The 25,022-nt window shown below is 30.6% G+C and overlaps 1 long non-coding RNA gene across 1 annotated transcript in view; it reads right to left on the bottom strand.

Annotated features, from left to right (window-relative positions):
- Positions 1 to 8,893: 8,893 nt before the first annotated feature.
- Positions 8,894 to 25,022, bottom strand: part of LOC146529407 (uncharacterized) — a 73,848-nt gene continuing 57,719 nt past the window's right edge. Inside the window, exon 3 of the long non-coding RNA XR_014878987.1 lies at positions 8,894 to 8,928. This is a non-coding gene — a long non-coding RNA (uncharacterized LOC146529407). The remainder of the gene's footprint in view (positions 8,929 to 25,022) is intronic.

The raw sequence follows: 25,022 nt of genomic DNA, 5'->3' as shown, positions 1-25,022 counted from the left end.
AAATAAACAATAACTGCAACAAGTTTTCCCAAGGTTTCACAAAGGATTACTATCTCTTATATCAATTCACACTTAGCACATAAAACACCAAAACACCCAAAAACACTCTAACTAGTGTGATATCTTCAATATTAATGTCCTTTGGCTCGGCATCTTGTATCAAAAGTTTTATACGTCGAGAGTTCTTACAGCTGGCTTGATAAACGACATCTCCCACTTTTCGTGAAAGTTGCTCATACGTTTTTACTATATCCACAGGCTAGGACAAGGTTTGCAGAACGTGCTTGGAGTATCGATGACGATTTACTATAATGGGTATCCAGCTGTAGAAGATTTTATACATGAAAGAAAAAATACAAGATTTTAATCGATAGAAAGAAATAATTTAAAAGTTATGAGTTGAGAGAGGCTTGGCCTTTGCAGATTCACACTATTTTCTGCATAGCAAGTTAGAAAAAACTTACCGTTGAGACTCTCTTTTCTCCACTTTCTGCCCGATTTTCAGGACCTTTTGTATACCGAAGCAAGGGAATAATAGTAATTAAAGTATATCACTACATATGAATAGGTGTGTACTAAAGGTGATAATTTTGGGTTTAAATCTTACTTTCAAGGAAATAAAGGAATATACTTTAAAAGTAAGTAAAATGTGTATATTATACAATTTTTTAATATATAACATTTTTAGGAAAACTCATTTTTATATATGCGTAATAGATCTTATAGTGTACATTTTTGACTGAGTAGTTTTTTAAGTATATTTATCTGCTATCGATAATATTTTATAGGGAAATAATCATCAGGTTTTATCGTGTCTCTTATTAAGATAAGATACTGTAAAGTTTAAAATGTAATTAAAACGCACATTAATTCACTATTACTATCTTAGATCTCGTAGTGTGGATATTTAGTAGTAGTTAATCTGTATAGAAGTAATCTTTTAGCTTTAGTGCTTATATAAATTTACTTATTTGATAATTTTAATTTATTTAGTCTTCGCTTTCTTTTATATCAAGGATGAAGATAACTAGAGTTAAGGCATTGAGAGTTAAGGCGTCAATTTCGCGACAGTTTCGAGACTTTATTGATTAATAACTTATTTTTATTGTAAAACAAACAAACATTTGTTTTTGCTGTATTGTCGTAACACAAAATATAATAGATGCTCTAAGTATGTTAAAATAATTGAACAGAAAAGTGGAGAACGGAGTGTCTTAACACTAGGTTCCCTCTGCCTACCCTGCTGTGCTGGGATATAGCGTGAAGTTAATTTATTTATTCTTATTTCTTCGCTCTGGTAACGTTGAATTCCGCCATTTAACACGCAATGCCTCTAGAATTTAGCGAAAAGTCTAGAATGGTAGTGACTTAATGGGAACAAAGTGCCTTAACACTAAGTTCCCAGATTCCATCTGCTAACCTGCTATGTGTGGGATACAAAGTGAAGCTAAAAAAGAAATCCTTATCATTTAATCACATTTCATTTTAAAATACAACAGAAATATGATACAATTTAAAAAAAAAATCGTACCAGAACTTACAAAAGAGAATCCGACGCCCCGAGCTAGTTTATACAGTTATAGCTTATCTTAAAGGATATTACGCATTGCCACCGTACATCAAGGGCCTGTTCCCCGATCGAATGAACTGATTGCAAGATGGAATATATTAAGTACTTCATTCGCGCTATAATAATCGCACGCTTATCTGTTTCGAGGCAATTATTTATTAGAAATAGATAAAAGATGTTGTATTATAGACAAATGGTATCTATCTATATAATATGAAATTACTATATTGTTATTTTCTGTATATATCTTTTACTTGTGGAATTGAGACTGGTTTGTTAAAAATGTTTTAAATCCATATCATACAGGGATTCTTTCTTATTCAGTTAGTAGAAAGTGAAAAACGGAATGCCCTAGGACTAGGTTCCTTTAACCTCCCTGCTTATATAAAAATCCGAAATACGAAATGCGAAATCAAATCCAATATCAACTGAAGTGTAGGAAATGTATGGAAACCCCTTTGACTATGTATGGGGACTATCACATGTCGAGATGCAAAATATTTTTATATCTCTTTGTTAATTTATGAGAATAGAACTTATGACATTATCTAAACTCTTATATTATTTAAAAAATTTACATATATTTTTTAAGTTTAATTTTTTCCACCACAAAACCTACCTTTTCTAAGACAAGATACCCATCTATCGATAATCGACAATATGAACAATGCACAATTCGAAGCTTAAATCCATTCCAATTGAAGATGCCGATAGGATAACGAGCGCCATTTCAATGCTAATGGTTACATATTGCTAAACTCCTCACACGATTTATCATCATTGTGGTAATATTAATAAATATGCAAGCTGTTCTGTGATAAAGCGTGGTGCGTTTTACTTGGAATTATGTTATTTTATTTCGTTTTTGTACTATATTATTTAGTAAAATTGGAGAGGCCGTTGTGTTGATGACGTGAGAAACGAAGATAGTGTTTTAACACTAGATTATCTCTACCTTGCTATAAAGCATAAAACTATAAAAAACTTAAGAAAGTTTATGAAAATAGAACAATGAACATTTATCAGTATTTTATGACTTCAATAAAAAAAATATATATATTTAATTTAAGAGAGTATTTTATATTTTTTATCTGTACGTATTTTAAAAGGTGGTAATCTAACAATGGGGATAGAATATATTTGGAAACGTATAAAAATCAAACAAAACGGTTTCCGAGTATCACTCCAGTAAGCTAAAGACTAATAACCAAAGCACTTTGTGTAACCGTACCGTGTAATTATATAAAAAACTTCGATTATGACAATTTAAAAAATTATCGGTAAATTCATTTTCTTGTAAACACTAAATAATTTATTGTTATCATTTTTTATTTCTAAAACTTCTCAAATATATTATACCTACGCCTCCGTAGCGCAGGAGCATAACGACACGTTACTCGTATAACAGTAACGTAACGGTTGTGGATTCAATTCCTACTCAAAGGAGGTAACGCCATATACCGAGAAATCAATCAATCTTAAAGGAGTTGAATTATTACGTAATATTTTCATTTTCACTCTGGTACCAAGGCAAAGCTCGGCGTTAAGATCCACGACTCAACACGCAGTGCCTCGAAAATCCTGCAAAAAGTACCTACCCTGCAATATGCGAGGCACAGCGTGATGCTTAAAATATACCAAAACTTCCCTATATTTCACGCTGAAAGTCCTTAAAAAACATTTTTATCGTAAATACAAAAATGCAAAGAAACACATATTGCATATGAAATTGAGTTGGAATGAAGGATATTGCAAGAAATTGCTCGTCAGCTCTAGCTCTAGTTCTCGCTCCAATCACTACGAATAACCCCAATACGTTCAATTCGAACGTTGATTAAGAACAATCGGTACAGTTAGATAGTATGGCCAGATGAACAACGTATGCAATAGGGTTAATGAAAAACACCCTTGCAATCAACTAAATTGGGGCAGATAGTTGTTTATTTTTTAGTATTTAAAAAATGTTATAAATCTAAAATTTTAAAGTATCAAAAGCAATTGTTTAAAAAACTAGACGTAATACCTCTGTTTTTGAACAAAAAGGGATTTTTTTATTCTATTTTTTACTTCTATTAAATTCTCTTCTCTTTCATATTTAAATTAAATGCAATATATATAAGAATTTATTAGCATATAAGTTACACATTTTAATTTTAAAACGTAAAACGCTAAATAAAACTGTTGATGTATGAGTACTGAATACTCTCAGCTAACCTTTTCCCGATGAAGTATTAATGTCGTATACACGAGGCAAAATATCAAGAAATATATATTTAGGACAAACGAAAGTAGACTTTATTAACATAGCAGCAAAATTACTTTTTCTGAGCAAATCTTTAAGTTTTCAATAACTGAAGGCTTCACGTGGCTTAAAAATATGACCGTTTAAATTATTTCCCTTGTCGTTAACACACCATCGCTATTAGTGTAATAGATTATGAATATTCTTACCTTACGTTTATATGCCAATGCATTTCTGAATGTGCATATGGATATAAATTAAATCGCTATAGAAAAAAACTTGCACTAAAAATAATTATATTTTAACAAAAAATAAGTATATTAATATTGTATAGGTATTAATTATTCTCTGAATTAGAACGGCTTTACTGATATTATAATGGGAACAACCTCTAGTTCGGTTAAATGGGGGTTAATGTCAGGAACTACTGGTTCAAGATGTACTGAAAATGTAAAATACCCTATCGAGTATTAATTGAAAGGTCTTGGCTAGTAGAATACAGCACTATAAAAAAATGCAAATTTAAGAGGCCGGCCGCCGCGCGCCCCATAATGACGTCTTCATATTTTAAACTTATAACCTCATCAATATTAGTAATTGAAGAAATGGATTCACTAATACAGCATATTTAAAACAAAGCTATGTCTTTATAATAAAAAATATTTATATATTTTTTAATGTATATCCAAGTGGCAATTCATTTTAGCATAATGTTTGATAGACTATATCCTAATGCATCGCGATGGCATCGAAAAAGCTATACTTATTAAACTTCAGAAATTATTTTATTCATATTTTTTTTCTTTAACCAAAATAATACTAAGATTTTATTCTGAGATAGCTTTAAATAATCGGCCATTACACTAAAAAAGACTGCACAATCGCTTGATAGCGGCCGAAAAAAGTAACGACGGGCGCGCCAAAACAGCCTTGTCATCTCAGCTTAATACATTGTCTACCCAGAATTTTTTGCGATCCGAACGCAACGCGAACGCTAAAAAACTTAAAGAAAGAAAAAAACTGCCGCATTGTTTTTCATCTTTTCCAAACAAAGATTCAGTAAAACCGTCGTCGTCTAAAAAGCTCGGTCGATATACAAAAGTGTCATAATATATCTCAGTTACTGGTTTCGGTAAAGTGTGAAATATACCTTTCAATATTTATAGGAATTTTATTTGTGTTATTTATTCACGACGCCAGCTTTTGTTGTTGGTGTACGAGATGTCAGTCTATGTTCCTTTTCTTGTTTCGTCGTATTTATGTATAAATTAGATATAAAACCATATAATTCTGTAAGAATTTACAAGACGATAATATTGAATAGTAATGTTGGACTGTCATCAAAGCTTTTACAATAGAAAAAATTGTTATAAGTAAAATATTAGTCAAACGCACTTCGGGAATGGATTTCTTAATGTGGCAGCTATGCGAGTTAAGAAATTTTAATTTCTAGCTTTCGTCAATATTGTGCTTTGTCTACGAAGGCGGCAAAAACAAAACTATTTTACATTTTCCTCCCAAATACGATTTAAATCCACAACGTCACGTTTTAAAGCTGATTAGGTATTTAAAAATTCATTTTAAAAAATATATAAAGCATAAAAAAATTCTTAATGCAAACAAATTTAGGGGAGACCATATTTAATCATACTAAAATCGATGTAAAAAATTCCATTTCATAAGCACCAGGGCACTAAAACGGTAGTATTTAATTAGAATGCAAATTTAATAGCCACCGTTGATTTACATGTCAATAGCTTTTCAAATTGTGTAAGTCGGTATACAAAGGAACCTACAGCGCTTATATAATAGGTAAGATCTATGAATATCGATAAGATGAGCTTTGTGAGTTTAGAATATTAATGTTATACATGATATTTGTTGTTTAATATTATCATATGAATTACATAATTTTAATTATATTTTAAAATCCTTTTGATTGAGGTTAAATTTGGCGCAGTAGCATAAGCGTATCACTATAAACGCAACAGGTTGTGGGTTCGATTTCCACACGAGGAAATTAAATATTTAATATTTCCATTTCTGGATCTGGATAGATGGATGCCTACTCTGCTACTTGCGGCATAAAGAGTGCAGGATCTAGCGAGAAGCTAAAAAAAAAATATCTTAAAGATATTAATACCTTATTTCGAATGGCAGAATTCAACGCCGCATTTCTCTGCTCTTACTTTAGAGAGAGGGAATAGAATCTCAAAACAAAACGTACATTTAGAAACAGTGCCTGTGTAGAATAGGGCCTTAACAATCCTCACAATGTTAATAAATAAGTCAAAATAAACCAAATAACTTTTATGAGCCCCTACGAAATATAAAGTAGCAATCATGAAATTGAATTCCAAAAAAAATTTGTAGCACACCCCTCCACAAAATTATAGTATCGTAAAACAATGATTTAGATACTGGAGCCTATTTTCTCATTATGGGGGGAGTAAAATTGTTATCTTTCAGGTATCCATACTGATTTGATAATAATAGGTCGAAAGGTAACGACAGGAGGGTGAGTTAGGGCGTGAAAATGTTTATATACACTTTCATAATTTCGAGGGGTGAAACATGGGGCTTTCAATAAGACTCTTAATAAGGGGACTACAATAAATACTTTATTAAACAGATATAATTATGCTGTCAATAGGATTTTTGTATATTATTTTGTCAGATATTAATTTCCTGATAGTGTTCGGGAAGATCTTGTGCATGCTTCTTGTGGAAGTAGTCCACAAACCTTGTGGATCCTGCATCTGCAATCCCGCAACACGCGAGATTGAAGGTGCGAAAATGGAGCGAGAATCATCTGATAATACCGAAATATCAGTATATCAAGGTTAGAAGTAACTAACTTATGGTACGCAAACGCTCGCCGGAATGAATTATTTTAATTTCTCTGATTTGCCAAAGACAAAATGTGGCGTTGCTCCAATCGATATTAATGGTGGGACTCAATCCCTCAGTTTTTCTTAAAGCAATGATTCGAATGTTTTAAAACTTAGTTCATACAGTTCTTTCTCTCTTACTTGGAATACAGAAACAAATATACAAATTGTTGTAGTTTAGAATTATTTAAAATTGCATTTATTATAAGAATGGTTATTGCACTACTGTATTGGAATCTAACAATAGGCTATATAAGTAAATATTCAAAATATAAATATCACGAATATGGTGGACTGGTAGGAATCCCCGAGGTCGTGCCTAAAAGCTGAATATGTAGTCCGTTCAAGAATAACGCCGACATCATTATTATTTAAATTAAAATATTCATTTTTAATCTATATTTGTAATTTTTAACCGACTTCTGTAAGAAAAGGAGGTTATCAATTCGACTGTATTTTTTTTTTTTTTTTTTTTTATGTTTATGTTTGTTACCTCATAACTTTTAAATGGGTGGACCGATTTTGATATTTTTTTTTTATTTGAAAGGTATAGCTTCTCGAATGGTCCCATTTTTTTTTGGTCCATGTCTGACAATGGTATCCATGAGAAAATCACATAAGTCTTAAATTTGCATTATGCATGTGCGCGACTAATAGCCGAATAACTCAATGTCGCGCCAACCGATTTTGATGATTCTTTTTTTATTTGAAAGGATACACTTCAAGGATAATTTGGTGAAAGTTTGGTTAGGTTTCGATTATGGAATCCGGAGAAAATTGAGAAAGTTTGTTTTTTTTGGTCAAAAATTAATTATACTGTAATAGTTACAAGCAAAAACTTGTTAAATTGATGTCAGAAGTGAGATTCCTGATCGTTGCATTTCTTTTCAACCAATCTCAAAAAAGAGGATGTTCTCATTTTCAACCAACTTCAAAAAAGGGAGATTCCGAATTCACCCGAATACTTTTTATGTTTGTTCTTGTCAATATACCAAAATGTAACTTTGCACAAAAATAATAGCTAATTAAATGAAGTTTTACATAGAACAATCACAACCACTCGTTGACAACCACTACCACCACCATCACCACTCGTTCAAGAAGCATCATTTTAAGATCTACCCATCACTAAAAATCGTAAAATAAATTAATTTTTAACAAAAACAAAAACCGACTTCTAACAACGAACTAAAAAGTGAAAAATAATTATATAAAGATTTTATAATTTTGAAGTCGGTGCCAAGTAAAACAAACAGGCTTAGTAATTAGATATTGTAGTAAAGGTGTTGTAGCATTAGTTTGACACCGACTTCAAAATTATAAAATCTTTATATAATTATTTTTCACTTTTTAGTTCGTTGTTAGAAGTCGGTTTTTGTTTTTGTTAAAAATTAATTTAACTTATCGCTGTAAAAATAATTTCCGAAAATAGCAAGATCGGCAAAGAAAAACACGCAAAGGAAAACATGCAAAGGTATTTACAATATTAATACTTTTTCGTAATAATATATAATATTATCTATTTATCTATAAATAATTAATTAACCATAATTAAATCTACAATTCATAAAAAAGAGCGTACAATATTTTTTAAAATATAAAACAAGTTCATTTTACTACGCTACGCTAACTAACGTATGAAAGGTTCTCTCCACACATTTATATTACTGCGTCAATATAATCAGTACTCTTCACATATTCCCTATGGAAGCGTATGTAAGTGTTAACGACACGTCACAGCAAGTGTTTGCGGTCCATTTTATTTAATTTCCAACTGGATTCTTGTGTTTAATATGGCTATATTTACTTTTAATTTATTTATGGACAGTAAAGCAAATATTTGATATTGTTATTAAACCAAGCCATATTGGTTAATCCACTTATGAAATAAATTTCCTTTGTATAAAATCATCGACATTTAAAATTTTCAAATAACGCAAACTGATTTTAATACGTCTTAGAGTTATTATATTATTATTTATTTTAACCCTAAAATATAAAATAATATAACGTCAAAATACATTTTTATGAATATTCTTCTTAAAACAAGAAGTAGTTATAATTGTAGAGCTAGTTGAATATTGTCTCAAGAAAAATGGCACCTAAATATAATATAACATAATATAAATGAAAGGCACAGTACACATATTTTATGAAAGAAAAGAGATTTTTATATGAAATAAAAACTTACCCTGTCTCACGTATGTCCACATAACAAACAACATCTGTAAGCAAAGAAAATGATTGTGAGAGCAAATTGTCTAAGCACTGCTCGTGACAGCGTACATTAACAATATTTACTGTAATATATATATGATACATCTGAAATAATGTCAATACCAGAGATGCTTATTTATATTGTTAGAAACGAATATGATATGTCGAGATGTTGATGGTTGAAGCCGTTTAGACATAGTGGTACAAACGTGTAACGTAGTTGTGGATTCACATTCGAAGGAAGGAATTTTTATTTATTCATATTTTCACTTCTTTGCTATGATTGAAAGAAACTTCTCATCACTGAGTAGATCTATTACAAACCCCCATTTAATCACCTTCACAAAAACATTTATTAAATAAATAATCATGTAGTTCAAGCGGGCGAAGCCGCTGGCAGGCCGCTAGTTTTATAATAAGAAATTTGTCGTATCTACTACGTCGAAATATTTATGACTTTAATGGCTACGTGATTCTTTTAAATCGCACTAATTGTTCTCTATAAATCATTATGGCACGTTTGGTCTTTATTTCTTTTTTTTTAAACCTATTTGTTGAAAAGATTTCTTTGATATGTACAACTTTTTCTGTATAATGAGAATAAGCTAAGATATTCGTGTTTGAAATATGTCAAAATTTAAAACATTTATGACATCTACTATTTAAATAAATAAATGTTAAGTATATGAGGAAGGAGGGAGTTTAGATATGAAAAATTAAGTTAGACTTCAAATTTGTATAGAAATATAAATGTTATATTGAAACAAGAGCCACACAGTTGATTTGGGTTCTATTACATTGATCCATGTACCCAATATTCCATATATCTTGCAAGGACAGGCAACGATCAGTCACAATTTTATTATATGTATAAATTAATTAAATGTTTTTAAGGAAATTTGTATTATAAGAGTATTAAGGGTGGAGGGCCATTAACCGAAAAAATATAATAATTTACAACCGTAACGAAAATAGGAACGCAATTAGTGATAGCCATTTAAAATTACGTTTGAATTGGCTTTGTATCTGTATCGCAGTGCGATGTTTTACGAGCCGCTGTAAAAGTGTATGTCGTCTTAAATGGGACATAAACACAGGGATGTGTAAACGAATGTCTCACATTTGTTTTATTGGTGTCATTAATTCCTACGCTTTCGACGTGTTGGGATCTAAAAAATATAGTGTTGGCTAGTTGATTTTTTTTCTTTATAAACTAAGTGAATGCAGAATCCATTTTTGTATTTGTAAAAGAAACTAGTGATAAGTCCTCTGCCTATTCTGATATGGGAATACGGGATACAAAGTAAAGTCTAAAAATGTACACCCATAAAGAAATAAAATATCTTATTATATAAAAAGACAAATAAGCATTTTATTAAACGTAATAAAATATAATGATAACGTACAAATAAATAAAACTGTATATTCTTTTTATTTTATTATTTCTTAAAAATGTACAACAATTTTACTATATAGTCTCCTAATGTAATAGAATCGTGCGACAGAGTCTGGACGAGGGGTGGACGCTTAATGAAAAGTGATATTGTTTTTGTAACGTAGACTAAGAACAGATCTAATAATCCTCAACTTTTGTTTGTAGGTAGTATTTTATGCTTGCGTGCGTTTGCGTTGCGTTTACCACATGCTTGTCAGAAAATTAGTAAAGTCTATCAGAAAATTTTATTGAAATTGTAAAATGATTTTATGTCGATTTTGTATTATGAGCATTACGAATCTCTTATCTCTATTGTTGTTTCATCTCTATGATTTATTTCTTTTTTAATAGCACTAAAGAATATTTTTATTATTAACTTTTTTATTTGAAATAATAATTGGTGATCCTTTTAGAATTAAAGGATAATAGATTTATGAAAACCTTCATAACATTCTCGAGAGTATAAAAGCTGTAAGAATAGTAAGGGTGCGTCAAGTGACAGGTTCATTGCCGTCCATTATAGGCGAATCCATATTCTTTATATTCACTTCTTATGAAAAATAATTTAGACTAATTGAATACGAATTATAATTATAAAGTAGTTTAAAGGTAAATTAATACAAAAAAACAGAATTTGTACTTGCAAACAAAACGAAATCTTAAAACAGGACTTCCTCGGTCCGATTTAAGAAAAAAAAAACCATTTAAAAGACATAAAACTTAAAGCCTCTACTGTAGAATCTTTCTAGAAAGAAAGATTCTACAGTAGAAACTAAAGGTTCTTAAGTGCGATAGTATAATGTTATATAATAAAATAGTAAAATAAAATTGGAGGAATTTATTTCCTCTGAACAAGAATAAGAATACGAAGGTTCACATTTCGAGGAGCTAGCTGCATTTATTAACTAATGTATAGACTTACAAAATATTTGCACACAAATTTCTACTTAAGGAAAGAAGCCGAAAGAAAATCCCAACATAATTAATGAATCCCCTAGTTCCTGTCATTATGTTAATGTTGTTTTTGGTATCAAATGGACGGCATTATTTTATTAGCAATGCTAATTTCGATAATTAAGAAAAAAATGAAATGTATAATAATATAATGTATAAAAAATGAAATGTATAATATACTAAGAATTATACATACATATTTTTTAAAGCTGCACACTGTATCATGCATATAGCAGGTCAGCCAGAGTGAACCTAGGGTAAAGACACCTCGTACCCCATATTTCGCCCAATTACTCCTAGTAGCGTTACCGTACTCAACCTTATTAAAGCGATGAAATGAAAATAATTTATTTTCTCGGGTGTGAATCGAACCCACTACCTTCGCTCTTACGGTCATAGATTGTGCTACTGCACTACAATTACTTCATATACCTTGAAAATCAGTAAAACCTGCTATTTTTTTACGATTACGACTATTAAGATTTAGTTTTTGAGCGAAACAATAAATTTAATTTCCGTTATCTCTTCTATCTTAGTTTTAATAGGTTTTTCAAGAAATAAATCCATAATATATTTATTTAGATAACATCTGAAATATTTTTGTGACACTTCATAAAGTAAATTGGCCGCGGTGTCGATTTCTTCGGGAACGAAACGAAATAATTAAATATCCACCTACGTAGAACATGTCACAAGTGCTACAGCGATTAACCTTAAATATCTTTGTTATATATGAAAAGATATTTTAAAACATCTTCTAATTATATACGAACAGTCAACTTAGTGATAATATAATAGTGATGTCTAACTTTATTTTGTATCATCAATTTCTCTCAAAGTCTCTTCGTTGTTAACCGCTTAACCGTTACCGCGAGGAATCGAAAATAATAAAAAATTCATTTTCTAGAGTGGGAATCGAACCCGCAACCTGTCGCGTTTACATTACTCGCTTATACCCCTGCACCACGACTGGCCTTATTTATTTTTTTAATGCAATAATGAAAAAAATGGTAAGGTGTGAAACCGACTTTCATACCCAAAAAAATAATAAATATGTTATATTTTATGTATAAGTTATTTTAAACGAGCCCAGTGGTGCAGTCAGCGTTGCGGTATTATGCGTCACTCCATTACCTTACTTTGGTGTACGGCGTCTTGCAGACAAGTCAGTACCTACGTTGTTACGACTTTAAATTTAAAGTGGTTTATAAAAATATGGAAAAATTTAAAGTAAAAAAAAACTCTATATATCTAATGATATTGTTATACGGAAGTAATTAATATTTATAAAAATAGAAATAAAAATAAAAGGGTCAATCGTAGCACAGTGAGGCAGCAGAAAGTGAAAAACGGACTATATGAACATTAGGTTCCCTATGCCTAACCTGCTACAAAAATACATTATGAAGCTAAAAAAAAAATTACAAGCACTTTAAATCATAACCTATTAATATGTACATTACTATTACCAATTACAAACATTATGATTATTAAATGATTAATTTTATAGTACTCAAGTACTTAAATAGTTATGCTTAACACAATCATCTCCAGACATCTAAAGATCAGGGACCAACTTCGCTAATTCCAAAGCTTTTAATCTCTAAGTGAAAACTAATTTGCAGCGATATTTTGGTGTCTATTTGCTACCAAAGCTTTCAAACTAATGAAAAACAACTTTTAATATAATAAGACTCGAGTCAAGACATTCGTTTAAAGTTTACGTCAAACGTGTTTAGTGTCAAATTACCAAACAAAATACATTATCAGTACTGAATTAATATTGGTCACTGACTGACCCATTCATCAATCTTTTTGACTTATTGATTGATGATTGTTTGTGTATTGACGGGTTGTAATCAAAGAAATTACATTTATTTTTCTATGTTCCTATCGACAAGATAAACTATTAAATATGTATTTTCACGCACCACCCAAGCTTATTCTTCTTTAGATAGCTTCGATAGCTTCTTTTTCTTTTGTATATTGCGTTTCGGATAAAAATAAAGAAAACATAATAACGCCATTGGATTAACTACAAGTGACAATAACACTATAAAACTAGTACTACACTAATAAAGTAGTATAAATATCCCTGCTATTGAATTTCCATTTTAATGGATGAGACAAAAGTGGTGAGATAAAGCGCGGCGTTGAGTTTCGCTACTCAACACGATATCATGGATTAGGAATATCAAAGATCTTGAAGTGTATTAAGTTCAATATAATATTTAAACTGGCTGAAAAGGCTTTACCAAAATTTTATAAAGCCCAAAATAATTTACCTTTTTTTTTCATTTTCTCCGTTTCCCCATGGCCATTCTCCTACTCTAACTAGATTTATTGTTAACAGTTTTGCACTGTTTAGAAAATGTCGAATAAATTAAAATTGACACAATTTCCACCAATAGTTTTATGAGAGTGTGGTACTTCTAAAATTGCTCGTTTCACAAGCCAGCTGGAATATCGGTCAAGTGCTTGCATGTTCAATTAAAACGAAGGCTAGATAACTTCCGTCACGTACAGTACAGTTCGTGGATTGTATCGCATACGTGTATATTATTATCACTAAATATGATAGTGTCAAATTTAGTATTATTATTTATAATAACAATTTATATACTGAATATAGCTTACTATTATTGCTTGCTAGCTTGCTATTTAAAATATTTTATTTGACTAATATGAGTGCATGAATTATTCCCCAAAATGTAGTACATCTGTAATGTATCAATGACACTAACAGCCTAGATTTATGGCTAACCAGACTAATGCGACCGCCGAAAAGTTTTTATGTCAATTTTATAGTGAATACCATAAAAGCGACATGGTTTTCTTATAATTTATAAACCAGTATCAAATATCGTTGATCTAGAAGAGTAATAAAGTTCTTCGCGGAATACGTTACTGCTGATATTTACATAGCATCGTAAATTAATAATATTTAGTGTGACAAGGTTGGATTTGCAAAGGAATTACTAAGAAGCCATGTTAACATTTAATACCTAAATAACTAAATGTTCCGACAAGTTAGAGCTGCTGAATGCAGCATTTGACGTTCGCTAAGGTGAGATCCATTATAGCATTATAACTAATAGGTATATAATTTAATCGATTCTATGAATTCCAAAAATAAGCTTTTTTTTATTTTTGACAATATTAACTAAAATGGTTTAGTCAAGTAACAGGAGCATTAGTAAAAAGTATTTATAATGTCAATTTGTTAAAAGAATGTTTGATGCTTTTAAAAGCTGATATGCAGATTTATATCAATATTTTTTCTTTTACGCTTGTAGAGAGAGAGTGTAGTGATAAGGCACTCTGTTCTCCATTTTTATTGGAATTTACGAGACTTTGTATATTAGACGTCGAAACTAAGCAATATGCTCTGTCTTACAATAGCAAGAAACTTGAAGAAAAATAAAGTAATTACTTGAATCCAGTCATCACGTTTAAAATCAGACCCGAATTTTATTTTTTGTATAAAATATCTAAATAAACATGTAAATACTTTTTACAATTAGCTATAAATAAAACTCAGTTGTGTTGCACACCGCGAAATATATGCATAAAATATAGTGCCCTGGAAAACTATCAAGTCAGATACTGTGCGGAGAGATTTACGAGTGCTCACGCGCATGCCCAGTCGATTTATTGTTAGTATTGCAAAGCTTTAGCCAATAATGGATTGAAATATTTCTTTAGGGCATAAATTAGAGGATTAAAAACTTTACTCTATACAATTTATCTGTTTAAAAATTCAAAAAATATATTTTATTGATTATGTTAGAGCTGTTTATTCATTTAGTTATAAAGCCTACTGACTTCTAAATAGGAGTGATTTTAAGTAAATAAATAGTATAAAAAATTATAATTTTCGTCCAGAATTCGGGGGAAAATGGGAAACGGAGTCTTAAAACTAGGTCTAACTAGGTAGGTGTGTGCGGGATACAGCGTGAAGTTGATTTTTTTATACATATAGATATTTATAATTTTTGTAAAATATATTTGTGTATAGCGCCATTATATTACGTAATTAAACAATCTTTTTGTTACGAATTTTAAGCTAAAAACCTCGTATTTAACCTACTTTAAAAAATCTTTCCTTACAAAATTCTACAGGCGCCATACATTTTGCTGAGAATCCTCCCGTCTTTGAACCGTACAAGCAATGTGGGTGTACTGTTCACTGAACATCCTTAATTTTGCGTGACATTCACTTTGAAATAAATCCGTTTTGTTGAACTTAACCTAATTTATCACTTGGAGAATTCAAATAAGATAGATATTTTAATTAAGAATATATTATACAGTTTGTATGTGATTTTGTTACTGTATATTTCTAAAGTATAGAAATTAAACCTAAAATCTCAGCAGGATATTCAATAGGAACCTAATACTAAGTTTGATTCTCCACTTTTCTACCTTTATTTAATTCTGTCGTTAACGTTTTGTTGCCTAATCTATTAAATTCTCATATAACACTAAACAAAATGTTATAAAAATTAAAAATATATTACTTCTATCCGGTAGTAACGAGGAGGAGAGTAAGTGATACATTAAAAAGTGACAAATAACGAATAGGCCCAGTCCATTTAAGAGACGCGACGCGACGGTCCAAGCCTACCAGTACTTCAACTGATGATTTTACAAAGCAATTATTCGAAGGGGCTTTCTGATTATTCTTTACCATGACAGTTGCCATAGATTAATTAGTCTCATTTATTAAAGGAAGGGAAGCATTCGTGCCTTACATAACATTAAATACTACTTGAAATCCAAGCAAATATCGCCTTTAAAACCAAGTTATGTGGGTTGTAGTTGCGTGATGAATTGTTTCATTTTGCCAAGCTTAAGACCACGTGGTGATAATATGAAAGCCACAGAGCAAAGAGAGTAAACATTAAATGTTTGGTCCACTGTTATTTCATGTTTGTAGGTACATGAATGATTGTTAGCATGTGGTCTAATAAAATGTGTTGTGTAACAATATAGCAGCTTTTATTAAGGGAGTGCAGCGACACGCTTATGGACCGGGAGGCTGTTTAATCTTAGTTTATCCAATATTGCTCTGTAAGTGTACGTAGAGAACATAAATAAAACTTATATATAGTAAATATTTTTTTAAAATATTAAATTGTTACTTCAAACATATTAGAAGTCTTAAAAAAATAAGAATATATGTATATTCCAAAAAAGCATTTATAATAATAGTATAGTTTCAATTTCTTTCTTTAGAAAGAAATGTGACACACTATATCTATATTAGGTATCTAAAATACCTTATTTATGACGATTTCACACTATTAATTAATATTATCCGTAATATGAAAAATAAAATTACAGCCATCAATCTGGTTATAATGATTAAATCATACGGTACTTGCGAGTATGGCGGCCGTATATTTAATAGTATTAGCTATGTCACGGTGTCATATGTAATATTTCCTATGTGAAATACCGTTTGTATGTGGTGTTCATGATTATTATTAGAGAATATTGCTTTCGTATAATTTAAAAAAACATTTTTTTGTTAACGTTAATTATATTTGTACTTCTATAGGTAAATAGATTTATACAGTTGATTTTTTTGTGTTTATAGAAGAAATCATTTTTAATCAAATCGTGCTACTGTTAACTCCACGGTTATGGGTTCATCACTCGGGGGAATGAAAAATTGAATATTTTTATTTTCTTGCTCTGACAACGGAGACAAACGCGGCGTTGACTTCCGCCACGCAACACACAATGCCCCGAGAATTGGGTGGAAAGTGGGGGCCGTCCCCCTTTGTCTGTGTCTTATATTCTTCTCTAAGTCTAAAATTCATCTGTACGTTGTCTGTCAGTCGCTCAGTAATCGATTTTTTTATATAAGTAAAGGAATTATAAAATAAGTTATTAATAATTATAAAATAAGTTATTGATCATTACAAAATTTAGAATTAAACTTACTTATATAATAATATTATCGAAATATCTCAGTAGGAGCAATTACTGGTACTCAAGTTACAGATTGAACATCAAAGAGGGTTAATTAAGCCTTAGAAGAGTCATAAATGGTTTACAAGGTAAAAGGAAAATATTTACTTATCCCGTGAAAGCTTTAATTGCTTGCTTTCAAAGTTTATAGACTGATTTGTGTTTTTTAAATTTTAATAAACATGTTAAATTGTATAATTTAAATAAATGAACTGTTGAATGAATGAAATGAATGAATCAAATGAATGAGAGAGCTATGTGTGCGTAAAAGGTATATGATAAAAATAATTAGTAAAGATATTAATGAATTGTTTTTTTTTAAATTTATGTTATATAATTCATTATAATGCAAAATTAAATTAATATAAAAGAAGTGTTAAAAGTATGTAGGAAAACTAACACATGTATTCAAATGAAACAAAACCCGATAAACACAAGAGATAAACACATTAAATTATGGAAATGGTTTCGATAACTCTAAATAGCGCAAATCGACATGACACTAATATTTACGAACGATTTATATCGAATTATGTATTTTACAACACGGTCGGTATAAAACATATTGCATGTTTAACAAATTGAACATAAAAAATTTAGAAGTGGCGTATGCTATTGTGACAAAAATATAGATTATCTTAATGATAAGGATATCTTTTTTTTTTTAAAACAAACTTTCATAATACCTATATTATATTTCTTGGTTGTCCTCCATTGTCAAAGCACGCATTTTCACTTTCTTCGGACATTTTTATCGACAAAAAGATATTTCCATGCAACGCCATGTGATTCAGGGAAAAGTTGAGGGTAGCAGGCCACGCGGTAGATCCGCCATGCGATGGACAGACCAAGGGTGTCCTCAATGACCCTCTCAACGAGTGCACCAGGTAGACAGTCAACCGCATAGAATGGCGTCGGACTGCGTGGCGCACCACCAACCTTTAAAAAAGACGACCACGACCGCTCTGTCAAGAGCGAAACGACAAAGAAGAAGATATTATATTTTACAAATAAAGCTAGTTCCCCTAACTAAAACTATAAGCCATATTAATATTAAATTATAACATATTAATTTCAATATCTTTCTTATTCTGTCTCGTATAAAACACTATATAATCATCAATAATTCGATGGCCTCTCTACCATTTCTAAGCTGCGGGTAATACCGGTTTCGCGACAGCTGCTCGCTAAAATAGACCGGACAAGGGGTATTTTGTAACTGGACCACCTGAGACAGTCAACTGCCTCACTGCCTGAGAAACTTGAACTCGCTAAAATAAACTTGGAAGTTTTAAAATTAGAAAGGACAAACTATTTTGTTTGCAAAATACGTAATACAGGTAACAAAAGTTAGGAACTAGGAATAGAATATATATTCCAGGTTTATATGTAGGTAATTTTTGTTTTAAATTGAGTCAGCTTACGTTAAGACACTCCGTTCCCCACTTTACGCCGAATTTCTCGACACCAGAGCGAAGAAATGGAAATATAAATTTAAATACATTTCATCTCTTCAAGTGGGGATCGAACCTATAACCAGTCGATTTTACAGTCACACTTTGTGCCCCTGCTCTACGACTGGTCTCTATTGTCATTATATTGACATTTTTTTGAGACAGAATTTAGTGTTACGTCATACCGTTCTGCCATTTCTACCATATTCGAATTCACACAATTTGCTCAACATTCATCGCGATTAATTTCTAATACCTACATATACCTAATATCGTATAAAATATAATTATCTCAAAATATATACTTCTAATATAAGGACCATTTAATTAAAGTTTTCTTCATATAGTAGGTAATAAGCCTAGAGCTAAAATTACTTCCTTACTCAATACAATGTAACACACCTATTATACAACAAGTACTTCTCTATTCTATACTAGACTAGTGACTCCTTACGACTCTACTAATATACGCATCTTATTATCGGCAAGTCACCGTCGTTTCATTATCACCAGCCAGCACCAGCCAGCACAAACTTCGTTACCGACGAACACGAAGCTGGAATTGAATCGCATTCACCTTTAATAGCCAGTAAACATCGTTCTACTTCAATATTATCTGTATAGGACCTTTTGGTATAATTAAATTGTATAGAGCTGCTTATATGTGGGAGATTTTTTATTATAGTTGTTAGAAATTATTGTATTTTGACGACTTTTTGGTTTTATTGTTAAATATTACTTAATTCTTTAAATAAATAAATTTGGATGACGTATCTTTTAAATTTTAAGATAACATGAAAGCGTTGAGTTGGCGCAACGCAACGCCGCGCTTTGCCTCGACACAAGAGCTAAGAAATAAGAATATTCAATATTTCATTTCCTCGAGCGGGAAACAAACCCATGACCCGTCATGGTATTTACATTGTTTTAGTGATATCTAAAAATCCTAGTAATTTCAATCTATAATCATGACGTAGAGTTCTTTTTTCCAACTTTCTTTTTCAAACTCAATATTTTCCTTTTCTAATTATTTAATATATTAAAATAATTAATTAAAAAGTATCTATAAAAAATTATAAGCATTAAATTTAAAACATAAAAACAGCTCTATACATAGCTCTATCATTAAACCAGTGAACGGAATGCAGCCGTAGGTTGTTAACCTGTCCCAGCACAGTTTACATCTGATATTCGATATGCCAGTATCTTTGTCTATCTGCTACTAATGCCCCTAATGTTATAATAGAGACAGTGGCTAAGTAACCTAATAACTGTACTGCTTGAATGATATGGCGAAATGACACCTTGCTTATCGTTGTGCTTTAAAATGTACGCCAAAAAAAATACCTGGTATAATTCTCTCTGAAGTTAGACAGAGGGAAAATAGTGTCAGGGCACTCCAGGCCCCCTATGTTAGCCCAATTTTCGAGAAATGACGCGCTAAGTGCCCGTCTCATTTTACTATACTAGCGGTAAAATTTCTCACTTCATTCAATATTAATTCAGATGCTAAAAATTTTACTTGCAACATAAAAAAATTAAACGGTATCTTAATTGACCAGTCACTTAGGTTCTCCACATATATAGTTTTTTTTTATTTTTGGTTAGACAGGAAAACTACATTCTAGTATTTACAGTATCGCTTCTTTGAGTTCATTTTTCGCTATAGCATTTGCTAGTAAATACGGCAGCCCTTTCAATCCAACGGAAGCAAATAAAGCGTGAGGCTTAAAATTTTAATTAAAGGGTGGGTAATTAGATACGCTCTGTGAATATGTTAATTAATCCATGGGTTAATTCTTCAAAACACGGCTATTGTTCGAGACGCAGTAAAAATCTGGCTCCTTTGCGAAACTTTGCATGCGAAAAGGAACTTCAAAGACCCCATCTTAATTTCTTATATGAAATGTTACAACGGACGAAGATTTGAAACTTTCGAAAGTAACCCTTAAAATTGTACTTTGATTTGCGTATTTCAATTTTGGTATTAATATTATTATGAACATTGAACAAAAATATTTTTAATGTCTATTACTTTAGATAAACTTTAATTAAATATAATATTATTTCTTAATTTTTAAAGTATCGTATAAAAATATTCTTAATTATTTTCTTGTAATAAATTGAATATTAATAAAATTAAGATGTTATACATAGTTTCTGTCTACTAATTCAAATTTATAATCACACTTTTTTTTAAATTTAATGTAAATCTTTTTACTTTATTAATATTGTAATAGACAAAGTCAATGCCAAATAAATATAAAGGTAACCAAACTTAATTTCATTTCAAGTTACTTAAATTGAGAATGTCAAAATATGATTAAGAAATTTCATTACCAGCTTCTTATATAATTAGTTCTTCATTATAAGTTAGATTTAATGTGTCAGGTATAACAATTTATAGATACTTCACGTTTAAGGAGAGATTTGTATTATTTAAGATGTTTTTGTAATTTTTGAGCTCCACGCTGTATTCTGGATATAGCAGGGAACCTGAGACCTGGGACCTGTCTTGATGCTAAGACATTCCATTCCCATTAAGACATGTCCGTTCACCAATATCCACCTAATTTTGGAGGCATTGCATATTCAGTGACGGAACACAACGCCACGCTTTGCCGTTACCGTGATAATACCTTAATAATATAAAATATTATTATGTGATTTTCTTTAGCTTCATTCTTTATGTCACATACCAGGGTGAGGCTGGCATAATATTAACTAGAATCAATACTGGCCTGCTTTATCCACGTGTGCTCAAGACATTGCATTTTGAATGGCCAAATCTAAAGCAACATTTTACGTTACGAGACGAGAGCGGGAAATTAAAACTTATTCTTTGCCCCTGAGTATAAATCGAACCTACAATCATCATGCAGGATAAAATTTTATATCCATTTAAAGGATATCAGAGAATAATATCGTATAATTTATATTATTGAAATTGCAAAATTGTTAAAACTGTTTTATCAAATAATTACCTTTCTTATTTTCAAAATTGAGATCGACATTCTAAAAGGTGATTTCAATTATTCAAACTGTAGCAAAGCTTATTATTCAGACAATTTAATTGGTTTGTTAGCAGTGAATCTATTTATAGAGAAAGCAACAGTTGTTTCGCTTTAAACTGTTGAGATATTATATAGATATATCAAAATTAGTTTTTTATGTTTTAAATAGATTTTTTTAAAATTGATTATGAAAGAAAAGAAAAATAAGAAAATTCTTCCCATATCCTATAAATGTTACTTAGAGAAATATTTGTTACTTAGAGAAATGTATTTGTCTGTAATAAGAGAACACAAATAGTGATGTGATCATCTTAACAGATCGAATTTTGTTGTTCTTTAACTAATATGAGACTAATAGCCGAATTCTGGAGACATGGCGTGTTGAGTGGCGGAAATTAAAGCCGCGTCACACCAGAACGGAGAAAATGAAAAATATTAAATATTTAATTACTTCGAATGAGAATCGAATCCACAAACTGTCGCGTTTAAAAACACAATTTGGGCCCCTGCGACATAAGTGGCCTCTATCTAATTAGTCGACAGGATATACGTATATTAATGGAAAAAGGTGTTACACGTTAACAAAAAAGCTGTTGTCATTACAGCACGTTATATTAGCCTACATACGAGTACAGGCCGGTGGGCGTATCAGATCTAATTAATGCGACATTGATTGATACTAATGTAGTTTGGTAACATCGGACCACTGAGTAATTGATTGTCACAACACAGAAAGTTCGAGTCGAAGTAGGCACAAAGCTACCGACAGTCGGCTGGCTATCTGATAGATATGAAAACAAATATATATAATTTGGAATAAATAAAAATACTCAGTTTTATACTAAGTGCTACAAGTGTTATAGAATGTGCTCAGAGAAATAAATCATAGAAGTCAAAATTCGAAAGGTGTACTAGTAACTTCTGAAGAGTTCTATTTTTCAGTTCCTGGCTCCATCGTCAGCCCAGCTTGATCATAATATCATATTATTGCATTGGTAACTAAACTATATGTAACTTTTTCATGACGATGCAATTAAAATTATTCAGTTTCTTAGATTTTATTTCAGCGGTTTTACATTTTTAATAGTCGACTTAAGAAAAGAAATTACAATATTTACATTTTTTTATTAATATGAATGCCCAATTTTGTATAGATCATACTATATTATAAATTGATATACAATTTACTTCGAGAAAAGTCCGAAAGAATAGTTATATTCACATTTTTTCTTGTCTGATTAGTAGCTACATGTCGCTAGTTCTACGAGTACCTGCCAGGTATATCAAAATGTAGATGGAGAAAGTATGCAAGAAGTTCACTTAAAAAATATATAATTCAAGGATTTCATCATATCCCACAATTCCCAATAATGCCATATAATATTTATATATAAACGACATACGGTAAGTCGCGACGGTTTCCGCCTAGGGCCGTCCAAATAACTGGTCAATTACTTTAAAATGTACGCTGATTACTGAGACCCTGCGCCGGAGGCTGACCGCCAGATGCCATCCCATTGTTGAAAAAGAGTTAAAAAGTTATTTTTTAAAAAATTTAAAATGTTATACAATATTAATATGAACAGCTGTTTAATACGGTGGACTTTATTGTATTTAATATACTTTACTTTTTTGTATTTATTAGACCTTTTGTATTTATTTTTATCTTGACTCTCATAATCTTTATGGATATGAAATTTAATCACATCGATAATTGTAATTTAATTTTGAAATATTATTATATTCTTTTTCGATTTTGGACAAAAAGTGAAAAGCAGAGTGTTTTTACAATAAATTCTCTCTTTTTGCCAGTCGTGGCGCAGGGGCACAAGCGTGTGACTGTTAACCTTATAGGTTGTGAGTTCGACTACCACTCAAAAGAAAATAATAAGTATTTTATATGTTATTTTCTCGCTTTGGTAACGATTCAAATGGAGAACGGAGTATCTTGCCACTAGGTTCTTAGGTTTCCATTATCTATCCTGGTATTATCGGAATACAGCGTGAAGTTAAAAGAAAAAATCTCTATCTTTATTCCTACATATGACAGAGATAAGTGAAGATCACAAACGGGTAAGTGTCCTCAAATATAAACTCGTAAATTGTAATTCTATACAAATGGCAACCGCATAAAGTAACCAATAATTTAGTCCTCATTAAGTGAAATGAATGGTTGCGAAATAAAACGACGCATGTACATAAGTACTACTTTCTAATGCATATTTTGAATTCTAATTATAATTTCGGGTAGATAGAAAGATATAAAGAAAGAAAACACTATTGCTTTTTTTAATTTAGAAATTATGTTGGTATAATTTACTCGTAACTCATAACATTTGAAATACAGCTTTTCTCACAAAAACAAAACTTATGTATATATAACGAAAAAGTAGTAACATAATTGTTACAAAATCATCCTCAATAATAAGTAAATTGTAAACATAACATTGTAAGCTATAGTGAAAAAATATTAGCTGATAAATCTCATATTAGTTATTTTCATTTATTTCATAAATACCTAATATCTATCTACCAATGAGTGATCTAATTATTTCAATTCATATTTTGTTTATATTTGACAATTAAAAAAAAATATTTTTATTTCAAAATTAGAATTCTATGTTATAAAAATGTATGGTTATTTAAGAATAGTACAATTTTTTTAATACTTATGAAGAAATTAGAGCTTAGAAATGGGATTCTACATCACTGGTATGGTCGTTATGACGCATCAAAATCATGCATAGTTTAAGACCTTGTGAGGACATAAAGGCTCTATGTAATAGCCTGGACGGTTTAAAAGCATGGTTTAAGTTCAAAACTTTGAAAAATATAAATAAATGAAAAAAGTACTAAATATACATGTGTCCTTGATGGGAATGAACCCATGGCTCTGGACTTAGCAGTTACTGGCGCTAGTCGACATAAGCAAATAAATATTTTATAAGATAGAATTCATTGATCCTTAATAATTAAAATTACTATTTTCGAAAATTCGAAGCGAAGTCGAATCTCAATTTTGATAGAAACGAAAATTGAAATGGTATTTTGTATTGTTCTCAATGTTAAATAATTATAAGTATTTTATTATAACCTCTCGCTACATTCTATCACTTAAGCCGCTACATACATATGAATAAAGTAGTATAAAGCCCGCGGCTATTGTTGGCTGTGGAACAGGTTCGGTGGCGAGAAATAAAGCAGATAAGAATATCAAATGTGTGTCCCGTGATTGTGCATACTTGGAGGAATTCTATTATTATTAT

This window comes from Heliconius melpomene, chromosome 18, assembly GCF_056956725.1.
Source record: "Heliconius melpomene rosina isolate 202511_hmr_F chromosome 18, ASM5695672v1, whole genome shotgun sequence".
Lineage (NCBI taxonomy): Eukaryota > Metazoa > Arthropoda > Insecta > Lepidoptera > Nymphalidae > Heliconius > Heliconius melpomene.
The sequence above is the reverse complement of the archived record's forward strand: the minus strand, read 5'-3'. Positions and strand labels throughout refer to the sequence as shown.